The sequence below is a fragment of the Dryobates pubescens genome, chromosome Z, assembly GCF_014839835.1.
Source record: "Dryobates pubescens isolate bDryPub1 chromosome Z, bDryPub1.pri, whole genome shotgun sequence".
NCBI classification, from domain to species: domain Eukaryota; kingdom Metazoa; phylum Chordata; class Aves; order Piciformes; family Picidae; genus Dryobates; species Dryobates pubescens.
In genome coordinates this window covers 119,243,198-119,266,520 of record NC_071657.1, presented here as the reverse complement: position 1 = coordinate 119,266,520, position 23,323 = coordinate 119,243,198, and the positions used below count along the sequence as shown (strand labels likewise).

The following is a 23,323-nucleotide window of genomic DNA, read 5'->3' as shown; positions in this document are numbered from 1 at the left end:
TACTGAGGACTCCAGAGCTGGCCCCAGCACTGCAGGTGGGGTCTCAGCAGGGCAGAGCAGAGGGGCAAAAGGACCTTTCTCAAGGTTGAAATCCTTTTGCTGCAATGATAGGAGTAACATTCAAATCTGTTTGTTACAACAATAGGAGTAACAGGACAAATCTGTGCTCCACATCCCACTGATGAGCAAGTTTAGACAGCCTGCAGAATGAGGTACCACAGATCTGGTCATGTCCAATATTTAAACAGCTCTGTATGGATTTTGTGATTTCTGAGGCACCCCAAGGTGATTTGGCATGGTTTGTATTTCCAGCATTCCCGGCTGGACTTAATTTGGTTGCTACAAACAAGACATAAGGAGGTTATCAAAGTCCCAGGTTGATATATATTGAATTCATATTAGGTTTGGTAGAAGGAAGGGTTATTCCTGACTTATGTGGAAAGGTAAAGGAGGAGACTAAAGAATTTGGAAGCCCTGGTTCATTTGAAAAATTCTGGACTCAAATTATATGGAGATGACCCCAGGGACATTGAGAGAGCTGCATCAACCCTGGATTTAGCCCTTTCTCTCTGTCTATCAGGGCATGAAAAGGAATTAGTGACACAAGTTGTTTGCAGAGCAAAATCTCGTCCAACTCCAAATCGTCATCTCTGCCACATCCTCACCAGCCCAACTTCCATCTCTCTATCGATTTCCAGATAAAAATGCGGCAGCAGCATCCTGCTCCATAATCCTGCTCCTCCAGAGCAACCCTGAGTGACAGGAATTGATTCTACTCCACTGTTTGTCCCTGATTTGGTAAAAAGGCATCTGTAAACCTCATCCTCATTCACATCACAGATGACTCCTTAGCATGGGGAGGTTTCAATGAAGGCTTAGTCACCACCTGGGCTGCTTCTGATACGTCCTTGGCTCACAAATGTACTTTGAGGAAAAGCAACCTTCTCTTTGGTTGCTCTTGCATCTTATTAAGCTTGCTCTTAAGCCAAACAGAGGAATTAACCATTCATATTGTAATTAGCAACAATTTGGGGTTATTTTGTCCAAACAAAACTGTAGTCTGGTTTGAGCTGCCTCTCGGATGCTCTTGTTGCTGCTGCTTCTCCTGTTATCAAAAGTATTTTCATAAATATTCAATCCCACCCTGGGCTCGATGCACATGGAGGAGAACAACCAACCCTAAGGGACTTGCACCCTGGAGTCAGCACAAGGAAATGAAGCAGACAGCTGTGTGGGGAAGCTGCAGCAGCCATGGATGTTGTTTTCACAGTGATGGGCTGCGAGGTGTGAGCACAGCTCATTAGCTGCAGGATTCAAATGTCGCCCAGGCTCTTTGCTGTCCCTGCTTGGGGGAGCCAGGCAGAGCCCAGCCAGGGAAAAAGCAGTGTTTAAAGAGTCAGCTCAAAACCTTCTAAGACAGGATACTGTTCTGATACCTCTCCCTTGAGAATGAAATCATGACCATATACCTTGGACTATGTCACTAAATGATAGAATAATGAAATCAGAGTGCTTTGGTTTGGAAGGGACCTTTCAAGGTCACCTAATCCAACACCTCTGCAGTCAGCTCTGCACATACAGTGGGTTGCTCAGAGACCCAAACAACCTTGCCTGGAATGATTCCAGGGATGGGGTATCTACTACCTCTCTAGGCAACCTGGGCCAGTGTCTCAACAGCTTCCTTGTAAAAAGCTTCCTCTTTCCCTGTAGTCTAAACCTCCCCTCTTTTAGTTTAAAATCATAACCCCTTGTCCTGTGACAAAACTAAAAAGTCTGTCCCCAGATTTCTTTTTGGCCCCTCTAAGTACTGAAATGCTCAAGAAGTTTTCCCCAGAGCCTTCTCTTCTCCACACTGAACAACCCAAACTCTCTTGGCCTGGCCTCACAGAAGAGAGCTCCCAGCCCTCCCATCATTCTTGTGGCCTTCTTTGGCCCTGCTCTAACAGTTCCAGACTTTTCCAGAGCTGACCCCAGCACTGCAAGTGGGGGCTCAACAGAGTGGAGCAGAGGGTAGAATCCTCTCCCTCCACTTTCTGGATACCCTTCTTGTGAGGCAGCCCAAGGTACTATTTGCCTTCTGGGCTGCCATCACGCATTGCTGGCTCATGTCCAGCTCTTTGACTGTGATGTGAAAACTACCTGGTAATTTTGGGGAATTAGATCTCTCAGATCCACCGGGCTAGAGATAGGGCATAGTCACACCTCCATTGCATTTGTTCTGGTTAGAGTTGTCCTTCAAGCACCAACAATCACAACCAGTGCAAGGGCATTGAGCAGAAGTGCGTCACTTTGAACCTAGATGGCTTAAAGCTGCTCCAGTGGTTAGCCATTGTCTGTCAGTAGTGCAAAAGGTGATTCTCCAACCTACTTTGGGAACCATGGGAACATCTCCAACTACACAAATGGGAAATACAGAAGATGCTGGTCAGCTTCAACCCAAATCCAAGGCTCCTTCTGGTTGCTGATGCTGATCCTTCAAAGTGAGGCATTAAAGTTAACATTCATACATATGGAATAAAAAAAAATAAACTAAATGCATCTTACTCATCTAGCCACCTGGAACACAAAAGGAAATGTTCTCTTTGCATGGATAATCCTACTTTTCATTTCCCACTGGTATTTCCCATGTGACAGTAACCTTCATGGAATGAATGTGCAAAAACATGATGAAGAATGAAACCTCATCTTGACCCAAGAACAAATCTTATGAGTAGAGAATAAGTCTTATGAGGAATGTCTGAGGGAACTGGGATTGTTTAGTTCTGAAGAAGAGGAGGCTGAGGTGAGACCTCATTGAAAAGAGGTTGCAGTGAGGTGGGGGTCATTCTTATCTCCCTAGTATCAGGTGACAGAACGAGAGGAAATGGCCTGAAATGGTGCCAGGGGAGGTTTAAGTTAGCTATTAGGAAAAAAATTTCTTTCCTGCAAGAGTCAGGCATTGGAACAGGCTTCCCAGGGAGGTGGTGGAGTCACCATCCTTGGAGATGTTCAGGAAGTATGTGGACTTGGTATTCTGGGTCATGGTTTAATGGCCATGGTTGTGGTAGGCTGACAGTTTGTGATCTTAGAGGTCTTTTCCAATCAAAACCTCATTTGTATTTCCTTTTGTAAATCACCATTTGAGCAAATAACAACAACTTGAAATCCAAAGATTGTATGTTAAGAGATGGTATTACTGGTTTCTAGGTAGTTTCTCCCACATCTGTTCTCTCTACAACAAAATCACAGCTAAGCTCCTGCCAGTGTCTTGATTTTGGAAGAAGATCTTTTGATTTAAAGGAAATACAAAGCTACTTGCATGATTAAAAAAACCTGAAAGGCAGGAAAAAGGAGATTAGCATATGAAAGAAGACAGCACCAGATAAGGAATGGCTATTTTTCTGTAATGTTTTAACCTTTTCCAAAGCAATCCTGACACATCTGCATGGCTCTCTGGGGACACCATGTATCAGGATGCATTAGGTCATGTTAATACAGCTGGATTCATTAGCTGGGCCAGCACAGGATCTTCTGAAACTCCATGCTGGAAAATGAAAGGCAGCGCACGTATTATCAGAGAGTTACAATTCAGTTGTCTCTAACCCATCTGGATTCATTAACAGCAAATGGATGTGATCAAAGCCTAATTTTATGTCCAGACACTTCAATGAAACCTTTTAAGAAAACCCACACTAACAAGAAAACTCATCCCAGAATGATATTCATTGCCTGGCACCTGAAAACACCATGTGGGGCTGAATCCTAACATCATGCTGAGGGTAGGACTTGTTACTCCCACAGCACATCAGGGTGAAGGTTGAGAAGAGTCCTAGGGCTACTAAAAAGAAAAAGAAATTTCTTCTTACAGCCTCCTGTCCATTAGCTGCTGTCGAGGTAAGAGGATAAAATACAGCAGCACCACTCGTTATTAACACTGCAGGGTTTCTCTCTAAGGTATTTCGCAATCCATTTATCATGATTCCTTGATCTAGTCCTCATCCTCACTTGTGCTGAAGCTTCAGATCTCTCCTCCAGTCCAGTCCAGGGTCCATCGTGTTCAACATCTTCATCAGTGACCTGGATGAAGGGACAGACTGCATCCTCAGCGAGTTTGCTGATACAAAATTGAGAGGAGTGGCTGACACACTAGAAGGCTGTTCACCCATTCAGTGAGACCTGAATGGTCTGGAGAGCTGGGTGGAGGAGAACCTCATGAAGTTCATCAAGGGAAAGTGTAGAGTCCTGGGAGGAATAACCCCTGCACTAGTAAAGGTGAGGGGTTGACCTGCTGGAAAGCAGGTCTGTGGAAAAGGACTTGTGAGGCTGGGTGGGCAACAAGTTCACCATGAGCCCTTGTGCCCAAGAGGGACAATGGTGTCCTAGGAGGCATTAAGAAGAGTGTGATGAGCAGATTGAAGAAGGTTCTCCTCCCTCTTCACTCTGCCCTAGTGAGATCTCACCTGGAAAAACAGGTCCAGTTTTGGGCTCCCCACTTCAAGAGAGACAAGGAGCTACTGGAGAGAATGAAGATGCTGAGAGGCATGGAGCACCTCTGTGAGCAGGAAAGGCTGAGAGACCTGGGGCTCTTTAGCCTGAGAAAAACAGACTGAGAGGGGATCTTCTCAATGCTCATCAATAGCTGAAGTGGGTGGCAAGAGGCTCAGGCCAGACTCTTTTCATAGTGCCCCATGACAGGAGAAGGGAAATGTGCATAAACTCATGCCCAGAAGGTTCCCTCTGAACATGAGGGGAAACTGCTTTGCTGTGAGAGTGCTGCAGCCCCAAAGCAAGATGCCCAGAGAGGTTGTGGAGTCTCCTTCTCTGGAGAGATTAAATACCCACCTAACATGATCCTGGGCAACCTGCTGTGGGTGACTGCTTTAGCAGCGGGTTAGGACTGGATGATTCCCGAGGTCCCTTCCAACCCCTACCATTGATTCAGGTAACACAAAGCAGCTCCAGGGCAGATATATTTTACGCTCTGACCCATTCAAAAAGACAGAGAAGCAGCAGCCCAAATACCTTTGGGTCTCATGCAGCCTCACCCAAGCTTTTGAAATGACTGAACGCCTCTACAGCAAGAGTGCACTCAATGCAAAACGATGTGCCTGGAAGAACGTTCTGAAGAGTGCCTTTAAAAGCCGTTCCAGTACAAACCAGCTGGGTCCCAAACCACTCCCTGGCACGCGGAAGTTCAAAACAACAGGTCAAGCCTACACGAACCTTCGGGTTTTCAAGCTGTCATGTTGTTTTCTCTAACTTCTTGGTGAGATGCACTTAGGGGAACAATCTCCACTTGAAATATTTTCTTCTGCAGAAATCACAGCTCCCCCCGTGCCTGATCACTTGATTCATCTTCTCTGGGAAAGAAGGCAAAGCTGGGAAGGTACCTGTACGGGGATGTCTTCAGTATGTGATGGGCTCTTGAATACACAGCAGATGGTGGAAGAGACCTTGGCACTGGGAAGGTTGTCAATTCTTAGTATATTATTGCTCATCACTTAAAGATCTCTTCGAGATGCCTTGGCAGAGGAAGGCACCAGATGAATGCAGGAAGTGGCTGTCTTAAAGGAATAAAACCTAAAGGAAGCCTAATCTGATTTTTAAACTGGAGTTTAGCTGACACTTCACCATTTAAAGGCACTATCCAGAGCACAGTTATAATTAGAGACAGGGCAGATTAAGTGTTTTCAAACCTCTTCAAGCTCACTGCTGACCCACAGCTTTGGGTTTGGGACCTTTCCCAGATGACAATCTGACCTGGGATGGTTCCAGGGATGGGGCATCTACTACCTCTCTCTTGGCAATCTGGGACACTGTTTAACCACCCTCAGAGTAAAAAATATCTTCCTTAGATCTAGTCTAAATCTCCCTCTTTTAGTTTCAAACCATAATTCCTTCTCCTCTCACAATAGGCCTTGATTGAAAGTCTGTCCCCACCTTTCTGAGCAGTCCTTTCAAGCCTTGAAAGGCTGTAATAAGGTATCTCTGCAGCCTTCTCTTCGGGCTGAACAACACCAACTCTCTCAGCCTGGCCTCACAGCAGAGGGCTTCCAGCCCTCTCATCATTGCTGTGCCCTCCTCTGGCCACACTCCAACAGGTCTATGCATCTTTTCTGCTGATAATTCTAGAGCTGGCCCCACCACTGCTGGTGGGGTCTTAGCAGAGCAGACCAGAAGGGCAGAATCTCCTCCCTTCACTGCTGGCTGGACTGAAAGAATGATCACTGCTTGGAACAACCACCCCAGGAATGTGGTGGAGTCCCCATCAATGAAGGGTTTCAAGATGGCCAGGAGATGGTGCTGAATAACCTCATCTCTCTTTCCCAGGTGAAGCTGGACCAGATGTTTTTTACAGGTCTTTTCCAACCTGGGCTGTTCTGCTCTGATATTCAGTAATAATATGATTAATTTTATCAGGACATTTACAGAGACAAAGGGAGTTTCAGTTGCTGTGGGGGCTTTGCCAAAATCACACCCAAGGTAATCATCTCAAGCACAGGAAGCCCATCCTGCCCATGCTCTTTCCTCACCCCATGCCCCTAGCTGCCATCTCACCTCCCCATGTGCTCTGATCTGTGGTGCCCTGCAGAATTAGGCTGCCAGTTGCAATTTGGTTATTCTGCTATCAATTAATAATGGTTTGTTACTCATCAGGCAGGGGAAATGGAGTGATCTCCCAGCTTTGCTTCCCAGTGCTTTGAGCTGCTTAAATACCTGGACTGGCTCTTGTGAGCTGAGAAATAGCATAGAATCACAGACTCTTTTCAGCTGGAAAAGACCTCTAAGATCATTGAGTCCAACTGTCAACCCAACCCCACCAGGGTCATTAAACCATGTTCTGAAGTGCCATGCCCACACATTTCTTGAACACCTCCAAGGATGGTGATTCCATCACCTCCCTGGGCAGCCTGTTCCAATGCCTAAGCACTCTTGCAGGAAAGAAATGTTTCCTAATATCCAACCTAAACCTCATCTGGCTCAACTTGAGGTCATTTCCTCTCTTACTAACACTTGTTGCCTGGGAGAAGAGACCAGCCCCCGCCTGGCTCCAACCTCCTTTCAGGGAGTTGTAGAGAGACAGACGGTTTCCCCACAGCCTCTTTTTCTCCAGGCCAGTTCCCTCAGCCACTCCTCACAAGAACTCTAGGCTCTTCACCAGCTTCATTGCTTCTGTCTCAATGAGAGACAGAGATAAAACCAAGAAATGCCTGTATTTCTTGTGGGGCAACTGGAAGAACTATTCCCTCAACTCATTTGATGATATTATATGTTGGTAGAGCAGAGTGAAAGATGGAAGTCATTCCAAACCAAAAATCAGGAGATGAGTGGCACAGCTTCACAGAACCACAAAATGGTAGTGGTTGGAAGAGACTTCTAGAGATCATCTAGTCCCGCCTTGCTCATCCCTCAAATATTGTAATAACCTGGTTGTTTAAGCCTGAAGAAGTGGAGGCTGAGAGGAGACCTTGTTGCTCTCTACAGCTACCTGAAAGGAGGCTGCAGTGCCTTGGCCTGTTCTTCCAAGTAACTAATAATGGAACAATACAAAATGGCCTCAAGTTGCACCATGGGAGGTTTAGGTTGGATATTAGGAAACATTTCTTTGCTGTAACAATGGTCAGGCATTGGAACAAGCTGCCCAGGAAGGTGCTGGAGTCACCATCCCTGGAGGTGTACAATAAATTAGTAGATGTAGCAATTAGGGACATGGTCTAGTGGTCATGGAGGTGTTTGGTAGAAGGTTGGACTTGATGATCTCTTCTGACCTTAATGACTCTGTAATTCTATGATGTCTAAAAAACGGCCAAAATCATCTCCATGGCTGGGGGAGTAGACACAGGCTGGCCAGGAGAGGTGGATGCTGCCCCAGCTCCATCATTGCCATGGGGAGCCAACCCACACCCCAGTTTCAGTGTATTGCTGCTGTGGTTCCCCCTACTAAAATAGAAGGAAAAAACAGATCCAAAGCAACTAACACCCCTTTTATTTATCTCACAGGGGAAAGCTGTGAGTCTAAATTGTGTGGTTTACTGATCAGTGGTTATTTCACACCAAGTGATAAGGGAGCTTTTCTTCTGTGGCACATTCCAGGCTTACAAAGGGCTGGAGTCTTTAGTATGTATTGATTCAAATCCATGTTTAAATGCAAAAGCCCTTTCTACAGTCTCCCAGTCTGATATCCTGCCTTCCTCATGCAGCAGGGTTGGGTGTTTTCAGCAAAATCCATTATTCCACTATCGGTTCTGCAGAATCCTGCCTGTTACTATGGTTATACTACATGCTGCTACAACTTTGCTTCCCCAGGTGCTGTTTTTCTTTTATGGGCTTTATTCTGAGAGGCACTAGAGTCATAGAAACATCGAATTGTTTTGGCTGGAAAAGACTTCTAAGATCATCAAGTCCAACTGTCAACCTAAGACCACCATGGCCATTAAAACATGCCCTGAAGCGTGATGTCCACACATTTCTTGAACACCTCTAGGAACCACTGCCCTAACCAGCCTGTTCCAGGGCTTGATCACTCTTTCAGTAGAGAAATTTTCCCTAAAACCCAAACTAAACCTTCTCTGGCACAATTTCAGTTCTTGTTCTATCACCTGATACTAGGAAGAAGTGGCCAACCCCCACCTCACTCCAACCTCCTACCTCTCTGCAGAGAACAACAAGGTCTCCCATCAGCCTCCTCTTCTCCCTCTCACCCAGTTCCCTCAGCCATTGGAATGGGCTGCCCAGGGAGGTGGTGGAGTCACCATCCCTGGAGGTGTTTAGGAAGAGACTGGATGGGGTGCTTGGTGCCATGGTTTAGTTGATTAGATAGTGCTGGATGATAGATTGGACTCAATTATCTCAAAGATCTCTTCCAACCTGGTCTGGTCTGGTCTGGTCTGGTCTATTCTATTCTATTCTATTCTATTCTATTCTATTCTATTCTATTCTATTCTATTCTATCTCTGTGTCATTCTTGGAGTGAGCAGCCCAAGACTGAACCCAGTATTTGGGGTACCTTTAAAAAAAGCTATGTGAGATTCACTGGCTCTGCCACTTGAACAAAAGCCTGAGCAGCCCAAAAGCAAATGTGCCTTTTCTACACCACATAAAGCCAATTTTCAAAGCCAGGGAAGACTGGAATGGAGGAATGAGGACTGTGGATATGACTGGATAGGGTTTTCATCTTATGTTTTGTTGGAATCTGAGCCAGAGGTGTGCTCCAGAGTGGGCTACACAGTAATAAGAAGTCTTTTTAGAACTATTTCCCTAATTTCTAATAAAACTGAGTCCCTCTGACAGCATCACAGGTCAGAATCAGCCAGCATCTACCTTTACTGCTTTCTCACATCATGTAGGACAGGGACTTCACTTCAGCTCCTCTTCGCCGTCCTTAGTGAGCCCTGCAGACAGATGCTCACTCACATTTGAGATTACAGCTCATTTGTTTCACCAGAAACCAATTTTGCCACCATCAAAGAATGATGTGACTAGATAACTACCTACAAAAAGCTTTTTCCAAGGAGAAATGCTCCACTCTACCTGCTCTACATAGCCTGGATAAACTGAACTTAATGATTGTCATGACATCTCTCTTGTTCAGACATGTGCTTAGAAAAGGGAAAAGAAAAATCTCTTCTTCATGACCTCCTGAATGTCTCTGACAGCAGAATACTTTTTCTGCTCCTTTTGAATTTTATCCAAGCCTTCGAAGGCTTTGAACACCCAGCAGATGGGACCTGAAGCTGGATCATAGAAGAGCAGAAAGAAGTTTACATGTTTTTTTAACAGTGGAGGTAATTAACTACACAAACGGCTTGTGTGAGCTGGAGTCTCCATCTCTGAAAGGCTTCTACATCAAGCAAGGTTTTGAAAGATAAGCTACATCCAAACCGGAGTTATGGCTCTGATGCAGAAATTACTGGCTGAACTTTCACGACACCTTGAGTACTGTGTCCAGTTCTGGGCCCCTCAGTTTAAGGATATTGAGACACTTGAATGTGTCTGGAGAGGGCAATGAGGCTGGGGAGAGGTCTCGAGCACAAGCCCTATAAGGAGAGGCTGAGGGAGCTGGGATTGTTTAGCCTGGAGAAGAGGAGGCTCAGGGGAGACCTTACTGCTCTCTACAACTACCTGAAGGGAGGCTGTAGCCAGGTGGGGGTTGGTCTTTTCTCCCAGGCAACCAGCACCAGAACAAGAGGACACAGTCTCCAGCTGCACGAGGGGAGGTTTAGGCTGGATGTTAGGAAGAAGTTCTTCACAGAAAGAGAGATTTGCCATAGGAATGGGCTGCCCAGGGAGGTGGTGGAGTCACCATCACTGGAGGTGTTTAGGAAGAGACTGGATGGGGCACTTGGTGCCATGGTTTAGTTGATTAGATGGTGTTGGGTGATAGGTTGGACTCGATGATCTCAAAGGTCTTTTCCAACCTATTGTATTGTATTGTATTGCATTGTCTCTTCTCCCAGGCAACCAGCACCAGAACAAGAGGACACAGTCTCAAGATGCACCAGGGGAAGTTTAGGCTCGAGATGAGGAGAAAGTTCTTCACAGAAAGAGTTGCTGGCCATTGGAATTTCCTGCCCAGGAGGGTGGTGGAATCACAGTCCCCAGAGGGGACTGGATTTGGCACTTGAAGCCATGGTTTAGTTAGTCATGAGGTCTTGGGTGACAGGTTGGACTTGATGATCTCTGAGGTCTTTTCCAACCTTATTGATTCTATGATTATGGCAGAGATCTTGATCTTGGTCTCAGGTAAAACTCATGGCAAAAGATGCCCAAGGTATGCTAAAAGTTACCTATCCAAACAAAATCATGCTGCCATCCCAGAAGCTCTGACACAGCAATATCTCAAAGCAGTGGCATTTTCTTCTCCAGAACTGTCAGTGCAAATTTTTCTACCAAAAAGACACCATAACTATTAAAATGTCAAAAAATTCCCCGCACCAACTCTTAGCTGCTGCCCCTGAGCTTGCCAGCATGCCACAAGAGGGACTGGATTCTGCAGGTCCATCCTCCTGGAGGCAGAGCATCAGCAGAAACCACTGAGGATAGAATCACAGACTCTGAATGGTTTGGATTGCAAGGGACCTTTAAAGGTCACGCAGTTCCAATCCTCCAACACTGAGCAGGGACATCTTCACTAGATCAGGCTGCTCAGAGGCCCAAACAACCTGACTTGGAATGGTTCCAGGGATGGGGCATCCACCACCTCTCTGGGCAACCTGGACAGTGTCTTACCACCCTAATCTTAAAAGATTTCTAGACACTGAATTACACAGATTGCATCAGGCTGGAAAAGACCCTCAAAGGACATCTTGTCCGATGCCCTTGCAGTGACCAGGGACACCTCCAAATTGATCAGGCTGCCCAGGGCCACAGCAAGTTTGATCTTGAATGTCTCCAGGGATGGGGTCACACCACACCCCTGGGCAACCTGTTCCAGTATTTTACCATTCTCATTGTGAAGAACTCCCTCCTAATGTCCAACCTAAATCTACCCTGCTCCAGTTTCAAACCATTGCCCCTTGTCCCATGTCACTGTAAACCCTTCTAAACAGTCTCCCCCAAGCCTTCCTGTAGGTCACCTTCAGATACTGAAATGCAGCTATTTGGTCTCCCCATAGCCTTCTCTTCCCCATGCTGAACAGCCCCAAGTCTATCAGCTTGTCTTCATAGGACAGGTGCTCCAGCACTCTGATCATCTTTGTGGCCCTCCTCTGGACCTACTCCAGCAGGTCTGCATCCTTCTTGTGTTGGGGACCCCAGAGCTGGACCCATCACTGCGGTGGGGTCTCACCAGAGCAGAGTGGCAGAACCACCTCTATCGAGCCGCTGGCACACACTGCTTTTGATGCAGCCCAAGATGCCATTTGCCCTCTGAGCTGCAAGTGCCTATTGCTGACTCATGTCCAGCTTCTCACCCACTAGTACCCCCAGGTCCTTTTCTGCAGAGCTGCTCTCAATATCATCATCCCCCAGTCTGTACTGATACTGAGGACTGCCTCAGCTTAGGTGCATGTCCATGCACTGTGCCTCATTGAACCTCACAAGATTCTCCTTAGCCCACATCTCTAACCACATAGAATCCTAGAATTGTTTAGGTTGGAAAAGACCCTTGAAAGTCCAACCATCAAATGGAAGTTTGTGACAGACCCATCTTCTAGGCTTTATATTCCTGTCCTATCAGAGCCAGTGGCACTCAAGATATTTAAAGCTCCACAGAGTGATCCAGTTGCAACTGCATAAGAAGGAATATCACTGCCTTGGCAGGGAGATGGACTGGAGAACATAATAGGTCTTTTGTATCTCTCACTTCTCTGATCCTGCTGAGTTCTGCAGCTATTATTAAAGGCATTTTTTAAGGTATTTTAATTTACTCCTTTAAATGGATTTCCATTCATTCACTCCCACCAAGTGAATGTTGTCAGGGACATTAGCAGCATGATAAAATAGCTGTAGCTTCATGCTGCTTTTAATGCGTTACATACACAAGAGAAGTCATTAGCTCTTCCCCTTTAATATACCCTCTTTACTGCTGCAGAACTGTTTATCACTCAAAAGTGCCAGGCACAGGCCAGGCTCTTCCTTTATTAATCAATATACATTTGTGCAAGGATGCAATGAAAAGGGATAATATTCAGTTTTTATTTCAAGGAGGAGCTAAAAAGCTCATCCCTGACATTTTCAGCCCCCTCCTCTCCCCCTCCTTCCGCCGACATTCCCAGAAGTGGCTCTTCTTAGGGTTTTACCCAATTACAGGTAAACTCATGGCAAGGTGATGATTTACTCCTCATGTACTGAGTGGCAGGTTTCTTTCTCCTTTGTAGTATCTGCTCTAGAACATCATTAGCAGCTGCAACATGATATCAATTGAACATGGACTGTGAAATTAATGATGCTCAGGAGCAGGTCATCAATTTTGGAGGCAGAGTGAACCTCATTTTTGTAACAAATGTTTTCATATGGCTAGCCCAGCTCGGAGAATAAGACCCACCTGTAATTATTTTTATGAATACTCTATGTGCTCCAAGGTTTGGTTTTGTCAGCCTTGCAGCTCCAGCATTTAAAGCACATTCACCTATTAAAAACCTCTTGCTACAGAGAGGGCATGTACGTGATCTGTGTGGAGAGGAGATGCTCCTAGAAAGACACAGTGACCACAAAACTGGCAGATGGCTGATTAATGCCCAAAAGGAACAGAAAATAGGCAGAGAATGGCTTAGCAGGATTGAGATACTGTACCCCTGGATTTCTGCCATCCATGTGGACAGCAATGAAAACATGTAACTCTGATCTACAGTCAAGAATTCATGAAAAAGCAAAAAGATCCCTAGAAAATGGCCAAATACATGAACATGTCAGGGCTTAGCAGTCAACCCAGGCAGAGCACTACGAGCTAACTCAGGGTAACCTTCTGGGATCAGAAAATCATGAAATCATAGGATTATTTTGGTTGGAAAAGACCTAAGATCATCAAGTCAACCCATCAACCTAACACCACTACGGCCATCAAACCATGCCCAAGAAGAGCCATATCTACATTTTTTTTTAACACCTCTAGGGACAGTGACTCCACCACCTCCCTGGGCAGCCTGTTCCAATGTCTGACCACTCTTGCAGAAAAGACATTTTTCCTTGTATCAGAAAGAGGTCACTTAAGTGAAATCACAAAATCATTTGTCAGATTTTTAGATCAGTTTTGCTTGTAGGGCTAACAGAGAGCGACAAGGCCAATGGGTCTCTAGAAGATAGCACCCAAAATGGGGGTGGATCTCGAAAGTCAGGGGTCTCTCAACCCTCACTTCAGTGCACCCAATTCACATTTCTGTCTCACTGTTCATTAATGTGATTAGGAAGTCTGTATTTTCTAACCCAATCCTTGGGGAACACAGGGAGTGAGCTAAGGCCCTCCAAGAAGATCCAGCTAATGACATGCAATGGATTCAGTTCCTATGGGGACATCCAGAAGTATATTAAAATTGGCAGTTACATGTACTGCATTGTTTTCTGTGGCTTGACTTATTAGAATCATGGAATTGTTTATGTTGGAAAATACCTTTAAGATCATCAAATCCAACCATTTACCCAGCACGATGAAGTCTACCACTAAACCATGTCCCTCAGCATCACATATGCATGGCTTTAAAAATCTCTCTAGGGATGTGGACTCCCCCTCTGCCCTGGGCACCCTGGGCCACGCCTTGACAATCATTTTCAGTGAAGAACTTTTCCTTGTGTCCAACCTAAACCTCCCCTGGCACAACTTGAGGCTGATTTCTCTTGTCTTATCACTTGTTACTTAGGAGGAGACTGACCCCCCCACCTCACATCAATCTCCTTTCAGGGAGTCGTAGACAGGAAGAAAGTCTCCCCTCAGCCTCCTTTTCTCCAGGCTGAACAACCACAGTTCCCTCAGCTGCTCCTCACAAGACTTGTGCTGTAGACTCTTCGTCAGCTTCATTGCCCTTCTCTGGACACACTCCTTCCTGGAGTGAGGAGCCTCAAACTACACCCATTGCTCAAGGTGTGGCCTTACCAGCATCCAATCCAGGGAGACAATCCTGGCCCTAGTCCAGCTGACCACACTTAGTAATCCAAATCAGGATGCTGGTGGCTTTCTTGGCCACCTGGGCACACACTGGCTCATCTTCAGCCAGCTGTCAACCAGTACCCTGAGGTCCTTTCCACCAGGCAGCTTTCCAGTCACTGTGCCCCAAGCCTAGAGCATTCCATGAAGTAGCCGCCACAGAAGAATTACGGTTAAACCATAGCAATGGTTTCTGTTTCCTTTCTCCAGAGGCACTTGTAACAGAACAATAGACCAACCGAGCCTTGCTTCAGCATCTTCAGCTAGTTTAAAAAAAGCCTAACCAATAGTTTGGGGTTCATCTATAGATAATTCTCTTCTAAATGTCAGAATTGGAGAATAAAGAAAAGAAATCTCATATATTGCAAAATACTTTTGAAGGTCACCTTCCAGCAACTACCTTGAGATGGATTTCTGCAGCTCAGCAGCTGTGCTTTTGCTGAAAGCCTTACTACACTGTTTTTGTTGAGAACTTGCTACCACACGTGACATAGCCCTATGCATAGTGACAGCTATGATTGATGGGCCACATCAACAGCCACCAGCTCCTAGAGAGCTGCCCTTAAGTTGGAGCTATTAGATTCTGCAGGGCTAAGGTTGATCTCCATTTTAAAGACAGGGAAAAAATAATTACAAGGGGAATTTACACCCCAAAGCACACGAGAGGCCAGAGATGACCAGAGGATGACAATTTTGGTTTCACAGCAAGTTCTGTTGTTCTAACTTAGGTTGCCCTCAACAGAATGGACAAAATCAAGGCCTTTTCCACATTTCCATTAGAGGAGACCTCTGCTGAAATGCTGTTTATAGAAAAAATAAAAACTCTCTGCCTGTCTCAGTGGTTTGCAAACCAGCAGAAAAGGGAGAAATTTCTCTCCTAGACCATTCAGTCACCAAAGGGCTTGAATTTGGCTGTGTTATAGCACAGGGTAGTGTTCTAACCACTAGACTCCCCAGGACAAGAAGGATATTGGATTTTCCAACCATGCTTTCTTTGCTTCCTAAGAATTTTAACCAAACACATTGCTGGGATGGAGAAACTGCAATATAAGAGCAAGAAAATACTGTCCAACCACCTCCAGACACAACCTTAGTAGAGTTGAGGCCTTCTCTGTGAAGCTTCCCCCTATTCCTCCTCCTGGGTATCACTCAGTAAGCAAAAACCAAAGTCAATAGAAAATTTATAGAATCATAGAACCATTTTGGTTGGAAGAGACCTTTAAGATCATCAAGTCCAACTGTTTGCCCAGCACCGTCAGGTCACTACTGAACCATGTTCCATAGCACCACATCTACAGATGAGAGGCAATGTACTCAAGGTAAAAAATAGGACAGATATACACCTACACATGTGCAAATGCAATTCAAATATCCTTAGTCTGGTGAAAGTTTTATTTTATGAAACCCCTGACACTATGTAGAGCTTCCTGAGTTGGAAACTACAAAAAGGTCAATTGTAGTTGAAAGAACTTCTCCTGCAAAAGGAAGCAGAGGAATTAAAAGCTCTGTAGGTTAATTTATCACAGAATTGTAGAATCATGGAATATTTGCAGTTGGAAGGTACCTCCAAAGGTCATTGAGTCCAACCTCCCTGCAAAGCAGGACTATTTAGGGTAGGTCACAAAGGAACATGTCCAGATGTGTTTTGAAGATTTCTAGAGGAGACTCCACAACTTCTCTGGGCAGCCTGCTCCAGTGCTCAATCACTATCATAGTAATTTTTTTTTCTCATGTTGAGATGAAATTTCCTGTGGAGTTAATATCCATTGCCTCTTGTCCTGTCACTGGTTATCACTGAAAAGAGACTGGCTCCACCCTCTTGACAGCCACCCTTCAAATTATTTCTGGACATTGCTAAGGTCTCCCCTCAGCCTTCTCCAGACTAAATAGCCCCAGGTCTTTAGTCATAAGAGAGATGCTCCAGTCTCCTGATCATCCTTGCAGCCCTCTGTTGAACTCTCTCCAGTAGTTCCCTGTACCTCTTGAACTGGGGAGCCCCGAACTGTACATAGTATTCCCTATGTGGTCTAACTAGGGCTGAGTAGAGGGAGAGGAAAACCTCCCTCAATCTGCTGACCACACTCTTCTTAAGGCACCTAAGTAGACTATTGGCCTTCTTGGCGACCAGGGCACATTGTTGTCCCATGAATAACTTACTGTCAACCAGGATTTTCTCCTGTGACATAAGCAGGGTTTGAATTGACCAATTTAAAGCATCTCAGGGTGTCCTCACAGAGCACGGGAGTCCAATGCCAGCCCAATAGGGAAGATGCAGCATTAAATGCTACGCTCAAAAAGCAGAGAGAAAACTCATGTGTGGAACGTGATTTATTCAATAAATTAAGCCTTGTGTTCTACACATCAAAGACTAAGGAGATCACAGTTCTGTCCCTGGATGTCCCCAAAGGATTATTTTGAAATTCCTCATGCATGGAGATTGTGAGCAACCTGCTCCGAGTAGCCGACAGCTTGTATTAACGTTGCATTAATCAAACTTGAGTGACCACTTAAAACCCCTGGAGACTCAGGTCTGACAAACTCTTCTGCTCAGGAGACAGGAGAACACACACCACCAGCCTTTGATTCTTGTCAAGAGCAGTAGCAACTGCAATGAGACTTGTGGGCTGGGTGCAAAATTTAAACATAATGAAACCACAGTTTTGCTCCTGTTTGAACAATCTACTTGCTGCTTCTTGACTGAGACCCCACTTCATGACAGGCCTAACTATGGGACCATTTCTGAAGGAGGATGTATCCAAGTGTGAGCCATGGTGTGAGGACAGAAACTGAGAAAGCTCTGTACATGTACTACACTGGGAAGTAGTGGTGGAACTACATGAACTCTAAAGATTTTTTTTCTAACCCAAACCATTCTGTGATTCTATGGTCACAGAATCAGAGAATGTTTTGGGTTGGAAGGGGACCTAAAAGATCAGCCTTCCGAGAGGGAGCAGGGGTGTCTTCAACTAGAGCAAGTTGCTCACAGCACTATCCAACCTGACCTTGAATGTTTCCAGGGATGGCACTTCTACCACCTCTCTGGACAACCTGGGGCAGTGTTTCACCATTCTCAGTGTATAAAATTTCTTCCTTCCAACTAGTCTGAATCTTCCTCTTTGTTTCAAACCATCACCCCTTGAACTGTCACAACAGGTCCTGCTAATAATTCTGTCCCCGACTTTCTTATCAGCCCCTTTAAATACTGAAAGGCCAGCAGAAGATCTCACTGGAGCCTTCTCTTCTTCAGGTGCAACAACCCCAACTCTCTCAGTCTGTCCTGAAGCTGAGGGCTTGTAGCCCTCACATTGCTGTTGTGGCCTCCTCTGGACCTGCTCCAACAGGTCCATATTTCCCCTGTGCTGGGGACTCCAGAGCTGGCCCCAGCACTGCAGGTGGGGTCTCAGCAGAGCAGAATAAAGGGGCAGAATCACCTCCCTTGACTTGTTGCCCATTCTGCAGCTCAGGATATGGTTAGAGGGATGGGAGAGTAGTTGGCAGCAGATTTGATTCAAATCCACATAGGAGAAATGGAAAAATAAAACCTCTTGAGATCCATCTAACACCTTTCAACATAAAAGAAGGTCTGGATGGGGGCCAAGCTCTGTAATAAATGTTTGTGTTAGGAGTCAGCTGCATTGTTTGCTCAGCACTGTAAATCAAATGTCGTGTATGATGAACTCTCCTATAGATAAACCCTGAATTACATGTCAGGACAACCCTCTCCTCATCCAACTATCTTCTCCTCTCCTTTCACAAGCACAACATCCAGGTTCTCAAGATCCCAACTACGTTGCTGTGGTGCTTCATTACCAACTGCTCAAAGACCTGCACATTAATTCCAAAACCCAAACCAAATGCAACATAATCTGTTGCACTTCACAGTTTCCCACTCTATGTGATGAATATTTCTACTCTTCTGAGCTTCCTGCAAGAAGTTAAAAAGAACTAAATGAACTACTCAGCAATTTACAACCATCTGCTCCTAACTGAGGAATTCCATCGTAGCAAAGAATCACAGAATGGTAGGGCTTGGAAGTGACCTCTGAGGACCATCAAGTTCAATCACCCTGCCAGAGCAGGATCACCTAAAGCAGATCACATAGGAACACATCCAGGTGAGCCTAGAAAGTCTCCAGAGACTCCATGACCTCTCTGGGCAGCCTGCTCCAATGCTTTGCCACCCTCAAAATAAAGAAGTTTCTTCTCATATTTAGATGGAACTTCATATGTTCAAGTTTATGTCCATTATCTCTTGTCCTGTCACCAGAGACCACTGAGAAGAGTCATGCCTCATCTTCCTGACAATGCCCCCTCAGGTATTTGTAGGCATTAATAAGATCCTACCTCAGCCTCCTCTTCTCCAAGCTAAACAGTCCTACCTCTCTCAGCCTTCCTCATATGAGAGATGTTCCAGTCCCCTCATCATCCTAGTGGCTTTGTGCTGGACTCTCTCCAGTAACTCATCCTTCCTGAGCTGGGGTGCCCAGAACTGGGCACAGAACTCTAGGTGAGGTCTCACCAGCTCAGAGTAGCAGGGAGGGAGAATGCAAAAACTCCCCAAATACAGCAAAATTACAATGTGGAAAAGAAGCTTCCCCTCCAGTCACATTCTAGGAGTACAAAACAGACAAAAAAAAAATCAAATTGGGAAATGGAGGACCCTGTGGGTCAGCTCATTACAGGAGATGTCCAATAACGGCAGAGTTGCCATTGTTCAATTCCCAGTCAGAGCAGCAAAGAGCAGTCTCACTCAGCAAATGGCCTGGATGATACTATAGATCTTTCCTTCCCATCTCTAACTTGTGCATCATTTCCTGACAGTCCCATCTCCCCTTCCGAGCAGATGGCTCCCTACAGAACATCTTTAAGAGACCTCCCAGGCAGTTATGTATGGCAGAGAATGAGCATTTTGTTTTATCGCTCGTTCGTACATTATTTTCCCCATGCTAATGACAGTCAAGTTATTGTCCTGTGAATAAACCCATTTAGGTCTCACAGTGTTGGCTGCAAGTGAGAAGGCGAAGGGAGCAGAGGAAGCCAAACTTGGCATCAGCAGAGCACAGATACAGTCATCCACAAAACATTCATCTATTAACCAAACAGCAGCATTTCCAAACCCAGCAGGGTCACAGAGGAGCCCTGCTGGGAAACAGAAATTAACTCTGAATGGAGATAATTTGTCTCTTGAACGTTGTCATATTTGCAAGATCTCTCTGGCAGTGCCGTGCTGCTCAGAAGAGCGATATTGCCGCATGCCAAGGAGATGACACAGGAGATTCCTCAGGAAGCCAGGTGGCACTCGAGATCGCTCCTGCCATCCTTCTGCCGCTGGGATTGGAGCTTTGAATGCAGAAAGCAAGTGGGAGAAATTTGTTTCTGATGTCAAGATGCTGCTGCCTTTAATGGCAGAAGAGCTGATTCAGTTCCACATAGGAGGAGCAAATTGAAGTAGCTCAGTTACTACCAGGCTACTACTCACTTACTGCTTACTTGGCTTTCTGCTTCACTCCTATGCAGGAGAAACACTTTTCTTCTTACTCAGAACAAGCTGTGTATGGGTCTGATGGGGAACATGCATTGGATGTGCTAAGGCAGTGAAAATGTTGAAGAAATGGGACAGTCAACCCATCTGGAGTTTCATAAAATCATTTCATAGAATGTCAAAGACATGTTTTACCATGAGGGTGGTGAAATACTGGCACTGGCTGCCCAGAGAAACGGTAGAAGCCCCATCCCTGAAACCTGACCTGGTTTCCAGAAGAGCATAGAATCAGAATAATTGCAGTTGGAAAACAGCTTCAAGACAACTGAGTCTACCCATTCTCTACCTCTGTCAAGTCTGGTGCTAAACTCTGCATCTTTGAAACACCTCCAGGGATGGTGATTCAACCACCTCCCTGGACAGCCTGTTGCAGTACCTGAGAACCCCTTCAGGGAAGAAGTTTCTTCTACCATGCAACCTAGACCTTCTTTGGTGCAACTAGAGGCCATTTCCTCTTGTCCTATCACTTGTTACTAGGGAGAAGATACTGACCTCCACTTCACAACAACCTCATTTCAATGAGTTGTAGAGAGCAGTAAGGTCTGACTTCAGGGGGTTTGGGCCGGATGATTTTTAAGTGTCACTTCCAAACAAAACCATTCTGTGATTCTATTCTATGATGCTGCACATCCTCCATAACAGGAGTTGTGGCAAATGGAAGCCTGGCTGCTCTGAAGACAAACTTAATAATTTATAAAAAGCAGATTACATGATGCTGTGCATCTGATGACAGGGAGTAAGACTTCCTGACCCAAGAGCTCCCTCAGCACTGTGCTTGTAAATGCAGCCTGGAGTGAAGATACCGGACCTATTTTCACACGTCACTGGTCTCTAAATTAATGACTGGCAATTCACAACTGAAACAAGCAAACAGTTTTTATTTGTCACGTAAGGAGAGCCTAGAACTTGCTTCCACAGAAGTGCATAATGAGATTTGGTGATGTGAGATATGAGGGAGGCATGAGTGTTGGTGGCCTTCACACCAGGCTGGCCATTTACACATCTATCAAGGCAACCCAGAGCTGTCAGACTTAATGTGATTTAGAAAGGATATTTTACACAGGGTTTAGGGATTGAGCTGGACTATCAGAGATCACAATGAAACCAAATGAGTAGGGAAGATTTACCACAATCTGGTTTACTTATTTATATTTCACAGCAGGCTGTAACCCTCCTGCTGACCATTCCTAAGATGGAATCACACACAGAATCACCATGCTTGGAAAAGAGCTCTAAGATCTCTGTGTAAGACCACACTGGATGAGGCTTTGAGCAACCTGGTCAAGTGGCCTCTGCCCAGGGCAGCCTGCTCCAGAGTACTGGAAGATTAATTTTTTATTAAAATCTGTTTTGTTTTGCAGGGGGAAACCTTCTACATGAAGGTTTTTGAGCCACCCCTGGAATATTTGTATCGTAGAGAAAGCTGAAATGGCAACATCATGAACTGGGCTGCAGTCAGACACTTCTACGTGGTCGCTTCACCTCTGTCCCATAACATGAAAACACAATCTTTAATCCTGTCCTCTCCATTCCAGGACTACATAGGACTGTGGACACCACCAACTCACATGACCCTTCCTATTCCCTAATTTAACAAGCAATAGGACAAGAGGAAGTGGCCTCAAATTGCACCAGGGGAGGTTTAGGTTGGACATTAGAAACAATTTCTTTCCTGAAAGGGCGGTCAGGCATCAGAACAGGCTGCCCAGGGAGGTGGTGGAGTCACCATCCCTGGAGATGTTCCAGAAACATGTAGACATGGCACTCTGGGACACAATTTAATGGGCATGCTGGTGTTGGGTTGATGGTTGGGATGGTTGGACTTGATGATCTTAGAGGTGTTCTCCAATTTTAATGATTCTGATACACAAAGCTGCTGATAAATGCTGGGAACAGGACAAATCCTGATGTTTGCCTTGCAGATCTCCTGAGCTAAGGAAAATTCAATGAAAGACTGTGGAACAAACTTTGAATAAAGCAAGTGAGGGTTTCAGCCTGTGTTGTGACCCTGCATATCTCGCCCACAGCCAATTTATAAAAGTCACCCAAGAAAAATGGAGCTAATCCAGTAACAGTGAAGTACATAAAAGGTCCCCAAAAAGGGGCAGCAGAAAGCACACTTTTATTGACCAGCTTCCAGTGGCTTTACCTAAATATTCCCACCATCCATTTAACAATTTGTTGCACCAAGGAGATCTACCTTAGAAGACCACAGAAAAGAGGTTTGAGCATTCCCCTGCACTAAGCTGGAAACATAAACATATTTTTAAAAGCTTTTGCATTTTGCTCCTACAGCAGCGATTCAAAAAGCAATTACAGCATTCAAGTTTCCTCTGCTTCTGCTATTTTCATTTTCCTTTCCTAAGAGCTTGATATACAAAAATAAACCAGGAAGGCTGCTGGAGGCTTCATGTGGTCGTAAGGCTTTGCTTTCCCATTGGAAAGCAAAGAGAGAGCAGATATGGGCTGTTATCTGACGGAAAAAACAGAGCAGAACGGGAAAAATCCTTGAATTTGTGACTCGACTGCTATTTTTACTATGATAAAAGTGCTTGAAAAGGGACTGCTCCTGCTTTACTAGGCAATTAAATGAAAAGCCAATTTAGAGGCATGAACTAATGCTTATAATAAATTACCTTTATGCTTAATTACTGCAAGGATATGGGCCCAGCAAACAGTTGAGCACTTCCTGTTGGCTGACACGTTCAGCAAGGCGAGAGATGTGGCAGGGAAATGGCCTCGGACGGTGAACAGCATGTTCTGGAGAGGATATTGCTATTGAAAGTCCACCCACAGAAGGCTGTCAGCTCCCAAGTACCCCCCTTCACTCCTGCTCTGGAAACTTTCCTCTGTTCCTCTCCATCACCCATGGATGTTGAATCTCCAAAAGTGAAAGCTTAAGGACAGATCCACGAAATTGGCACAACTTATTTTTTTTTTCCGCTTTAGGCAACGTCTACACTGACCTCCCTCATGAAACCAGGCAGAATAGCAACCAAAATAAAATCAGCTCCTTCTTGCTAGCAACATCTGCAACTCAGAGTCAGCACCCTGAATCAGCTGTAAAAAATATCAACCCCAGACAAGTTGACTTTGACCTGATCTTGGATGACAAACTCAGCTGTCAAGCTGCTCTGCAAATACCTGCCCCATGCCATTTCCAACTGTCTGTTCCCAACTTCCCTTCCATTCCTCCAGAGTCCAGGGTAAAAGGAGAAAAGATC

The 23,323-nt window shown here is 45.3% G+C and overlaps 1 protein-coding gene across 1 annotated transcript in view; it reads right to left on the bottom strand.

Annotated features, from left to right (window-relative positions):
* EXOC4 (exocyst complex component 4) overlaps positions 1-23,323 on the bottom strand; it is a 488,502-nt gene that overhangs the window by 95,833 nt on the left and 369,346 nt on the right. The window lies entirely within an intron of this gene.